This window comes from Cervus canadensis, chromosome 11 (genome assembly GCF_019320065.1).
Source record: "Cervus canadensis isolate Bull #8, Minnesota chromosome 11, ASM1932006v1, whole genome shotgun sequence".
Taxonomy (NCBI): Eukaryota; Metazoa; Chordata; class Mammalia; order Artiodactyla; family Cervidae; genus Cervus; species Cervus canadensis.
Genome location: NC_057396.1, coordinates 44,436,979 through 44,442,562, shown reverse-complemented (window position 1 = coordinate 44,442,562; position 5,584 = coordinate 44,436,979). Strand labels below are relative to the sequence as shown.

At 41.4% G+C, this 5,584-nt stretch overlaps 1 pseudogene; it reads right to left on the bottom strand.

The window, feature by feature from the left end:
* Window positions 1-5,251: 5,251 nt before the first annotated feature.
* Window positions 5,252-5,373, bottom strand: LOC122450700 (annotated as a pseudogene).
* Window positions 5,374-5,584: the final 211 nt, after the last annotated feature.

The window sequence follows — 5,584 nt, the reverse complement described above, 5'->3', positions numbered from 1 at the left end:
CATGGACTGTAGCCTGCCAGGCTCCTCTGTCCATGGGATTTTCCAGGCAAGAGTACTGGAGTGGGCTGCCTGTGAGATTCTCCGTGAGATCTTCCTGATCCAGGAATCGAACCCGGGTGGGAGCACACTGCATACAGAGTCTTTACCATATGAGCCACCAGGGAAGCCCTTAGAATATAACTTCTCAATAAATAGATTTTATCATCCATTAATCCTATCCATCTTCTCCACAACTCTCCTACTCACTCCGCATCTCCTTATTTTCCCATATTCCCCTTCATTTTCTCTTACTTATACTGATTTCAGATGTTTAGGGTGGGATTTGGGGGATAAGCCATTAACAAGTGAAATATTTCTTGAAGGAGCCATACTCATCAAATGGATCATCTCAGCAGCATTCAAAGGGAGGAGAGGGGATGAAAGTTAACAGTGGAAGCCCAGGAGGGAACCTCAGGCAGCTGTACTCAAGGAACTGAGAGTAGGAAGCTGAGGACCAGTCTGTGGATGCTGGGAGGGTCTCCTCATAGGGAACTGCTTCAAGGAAATGGGACAGAGACTGGGAAAAACAGTTTCAGACTTGATGTAAGGACATTTTGATAGGACAGCCTGACGAGAGGTGCTCTGGAGGTTTGGAGCAAAGGGATCCCTGTCACACTGAGAAAGCCTGCTCCCTTATGGGTACTGGTCTCTTTCCTGTGCATATCCCATGGGACTCCTGTTTTTAGGCCAGGCTTCACAAAGCCCTAAGTTCCCACCAGCTGGACCCCTGAATGGGGAGAAAATATTGAGGTTTTCACTTGGAACTCTTTTTTTCTCTGGTTCCCTCTTTTCCTCTGTTCATCGCATCCACTTGGTAATTTGATTCATCCAATGAAGAAGTGAGGGAAGAGACTTCTGTCATGTGTGTCCATCACTGTGTATATGACAGGGAAGAAGAGACTAAAATGTCACGGCACAGACCTTCATTAGAGCTATGTGAGTCTAAGAATTTATTCATCAAGGACAATCCTCAGCTTACCCTGTTTCATACAGTCATGGTGAAGAACTTTCTCTCACAGGGAGGCACTCGTGGCTTTTCCACTGAGCCCTTGTTTTTGTTAAACAACATAATATTGCAAAGTTCTTACGCAAATGAAAATTCTTTAATTCTGTGTCACATAATAATACTCAAATCCCTGTTTCAGAAGATAACCTTCCCATATTGGAATAGTCATATATTTGTTAAAACCAAATAGCATTCATGGTAACATGGTGACATACCAGTGACCCAGAGAGTCACAGTCCTTGACTTCACAAAGCCAACTACTTAAATGAGGACAATAATCATAACCATCAACCTTTTTCTACATAGTATACTCCTCTTTCTCTCTTAGTATACTCAGAGAAATAAGTTAAATGATATGCTATGCAAAATCCTTGCTGAAATGTCTGGCACATTAGTAAACTTTCAATAAATGCCAGTTATCTTATTATTACTGTTACAAATGCACTGGTATAAAGTGTAGAATAAAATAGCCAATAAAAATGGCAAAAGACTCCAGAGCACTTAGCATACATAAGCCACAAACTTTGCATATATTTACTTTCTCAATGTCAGAACAATCTTATGAGGATGTTAAAACCCCATTTTACAGGTGAGAGAATTGGGTCATACAGCTAGTTCAGCCACTCAGACCATCTGACTCCATAGTCCATGCTCTTCACCCCGGCTCTCTACCCCCTAAGACGTCTTTGAAGTAAATGGTTCAATCTCTGAAGTGAGTTACTGGAGGCAGCTAAGTGGGGAGGGTGTCAAGCTCTTTCCTAGAGGTATGAGAAGAGAGGAGAGAAGAGCATGTTCTCTTCTCCACTCAGCAACCAGCACACACACACTAGTACCAGTGGGCCTGCTTAGGAGAATTTCCTAGCTGAATGAGAAGACCTCAGGATGTCTTGCTGGTTGAAAAGTATAGGGCTCAATAACACTCCTGGTTAAAGTGTTGAGGGAACTGATGAATTTAATCAGCAGAAATTCTCTGTTGGTAGAACAACTATTTTATCCGCACTGTCACTTCAGTCACTTCCAAAAAAGAAATCTGAAGCTCAGGGAAAGATGAGGACTTTCTCAATGTGATGTAATTTGTCATGGAAATGCCCAGGTTAGGGCTCAAAGCTCCTGACTTGCTCTTCAGGGCACTTTCCCTGAGCCCTTTGGCCTTGAACTGTGCTCTTTCTGAGAGAAGGAATAGATTGAACCTAAAATATCTTAGGGTGGTTTCCACGCTACAGCCAGGCTGGGTGGGATCCTTGTTAGTTCTTTAAAAATAAATATGCCATTTGAATACAGAAATAGGCAAACCCTGCTTAGGGGCTGGGAGGGAAAAGCTGCTGTTCCCAGGTCCTGGTCCTACAGATAATGCTATCAGAGCCCTGGCAGAGCCCCTCCCATGACTGGGCCTTGACGTGAGTCAGCCTAGTTCCAGACAGGATAAGCCTATCATTCAGACCTGGATGCTGAGGGGGAGAGAGGAGAAAGGGCTTATAGTCCACAAACTCAGTTATGACTCTTCTCTCCCTAAGAAAAGGAAGGACACTCAGAGGTCTATGTAGAGCCTGCTTCCCTTTTTGTGCGCTTCAGCCGTAAAGAGCTCTCTGCTCTCAAAATGATGGTGAGGTCTTTGCACTATATGCCATCCCATACAAACCCTTGTCTCAACCCACACCTGACATGGACCATCTCTCTCTTCCCAGGCCCACATGCTTGTCTTTGCATAATAGTAAAGGCAACATTGAAAATTTTACTTTTTCAATTTTTTTTTCTTGTTTCTCTTTCTTCAATGACTTAATGGGAAAATTGCATACATTTTCCCCTTGTAAATTGGCAATAGATTTAATTTCACAACTTTCTTGTGCTTATATATATTCACAATAGCTTTCATTTGTTATTTTCGGGGAAAAAGGTACAATACATTGTGGTAAACCAAAGAGAAAGCCATACAAAGTCAGAAAATAAAAACTAGGCCTCAGCTTTTTATCAATAATATAAATATTATGAAACTAACACAATTATGTGATAATTAATATATAGCATCTAGTTGTATGCCTGACACATCATAGAAAATCCAGGAATGGCATTGCAGGGTATTTCAATGACAACATGCTGACCCTGACTGTAGGATAGTAAATATAGACAATACATAGTTAATTGTCCCTGGTGACACAGATGATAAAGAATCTGCCTTCAATGCAGGAGACCCAGGTTTGACCCCTGGGTTGGGAAGATCCCCCGGAGAAGGGAATGGCTACCACTGCAGTATTCTTGCCTGGAACGGTCCATGGACAGAGGAGCCTGGCAGGCTACAGACCGTGAGTTCACAAGGAGTCAGATATGACTAACAGTTTCCAACCCAAAAAACGTGACTTGGGCAGCATTAGGATGAAGGTTAGAATTTAATTTTTAATAATAAAAAAGATTTTATTTTCTCGGTCTCCAAAATCACTGCCTATGGTGACTGCAGTCATGAAATGTAAAGAGGCTTGCTTCTTGGAAGAACAGCTATAACAAAACTAGACAGCATATTAAAAAGCAGAGACATTACTTTGCCAACAAAGGTCCACATAGTCAAAGCTATGATTTTTCCCATAGTCGTGTATGGATGTGAGAGTTGGACCATAAAGAAGGATGAGCACTGAAGAATTGATCCTTTTGAACTGCGGCATTGGAGAAGACTCTTGAGAGTCCCTTGGACTGCAAGGAGATCAAACCAGTCAATCCTAAAGAGATCAGTCCTGAATATTCATTGGAAGGACTGATGTTGAAGCTGAAACTCCAATACTTTGGCCACCTAATGCAAATAGCCAACCCATTAGAAAAGACCTTGATAGTAGGAAAGATTGAAGGCAGGAGGAGAAGAGGATGACAGAGGATCAAGTGGTTGGAAGGCATCACCAACTCAATGGACATGAGTTTGAGCAAGCTCTGGGAGATTGTGAGGAACAGGGAAACCTGGAGTGCTGCAGTCCATGGGGTCACAAAGAGTCAAACATGACTGAGTGGTTGAATAATAACAACAAATCAAAAAGAACTTTGAAGAATAAAACTTTGAGTTTTCTGACAGTTGGCACTGGACTAGAGTGAGCAATCTGAGGTCCTGTAGTTTCTATTTAACTGCCCTCAGGTAGAAATCTCTGCAAAGAATTAGTGGTCCCCCAAATCAGTGCCCTGAGAAAATATTTTTTTCTCATGCAAAAAGTCCAAGCAAGTCCTTGTCCTATTCCCTGAAGTCAGCAGAGAATGACTCTGGCCCACTGACTTGGGGAGTTTGGGACAGTGACTTTGGGGGTCACAATCTTCTTTTTCCACCAAGTTTAACACTCCTGTCTGCTTCCACAGCTAACACAGTAGGGTAGAGACTGAAAGTGCTGAGAACTTGGGATCTCAGATGCAGGGAAAGAGGAGGTATTAGTGTTCATCCCCTATTTTTTTCTTTTTTTTATTGAACTCTAATTGATTTACAGTATTATATCACTTTCACGTATATAGCATAGTGATTCAGTGGTGTTACAGGTTATATTCTATTCAAAATTATTGCAAGAGAGTGGCTATATTTCCTTGTGCTATACTATATGTCCTTGTTGCTTATCTATTTTATTCACGATAGTTTGTATTGGGTTGACCGAAAAGTTTGTTCAGGTTTTTCTATAACATCTAATGGAAAAACCCAAAGGAAGTTTCTGCTAACATGGTTATCTGATAATCCTATTTCCTTAATTCATCCCTCCCTTCCCTCTTCCCTTTGGTAACCACTGGTTTGCTTTTTCTATCTGTGAGTCTGTTTCTTTCTTGCATATGCACTCATTTGTATTATTTTTTATATTTCATATATAAGTGATCTCATACCAGTCATTCATTCCCTATTAACATTATTAGCATGCTCCTGAAACTTTTTAGTTCAATCTTCTAGGAAATATGAGTTGTCAGTCAGAATTGTTTTTTAATTGAAGGGTCATTGCTTTGCAGAATTTTGGGGTTTTTCTGTCATACATCAATAAGAATCAACCCAGACCTTCCTCCCACCTCCTCCCCACCCCACCCTTCAGCCTGTCACAGAGCCCCTGTTTGAGTTCCCCGAGTCAGACAGCAAATCAATTTTTAAGAAAAAAATATTTTGGCTTCCTCTGACATCAGAATTAAACCTAGGCACTAATGAATTAAACAAGGCCAAATATCTCAGATCTGAGACCTAATCTTTCTGTCCCCTCCCCTCATCCCTGTCCCCAAAACCACAAATTATGCAGCTGAGCTTCCCACATTGTATCAAGAGTGCAATGAATAAGCCTTGCCCTTGGAAAACCACCTTAGGGATCATAGTATCTCTCCTGCCAGGTAAATATGAGACCTGGATTTTTCAAAAAGAGTAAGGAGACAATCATGAAAGGAAGATTTAATCTATCTATCTATTCATCTAATCACCCTATCTATCTGTAATATTCATTCGTTCATAAATGTAAGCAAAGAGCTTACAGATAGTATGAAAGTGCTCAGGCCCCTGCGTGTGTGTGTTTGTCTGGGTTGAATAAGTGGAAGTACGACTCTGCTGCCCCC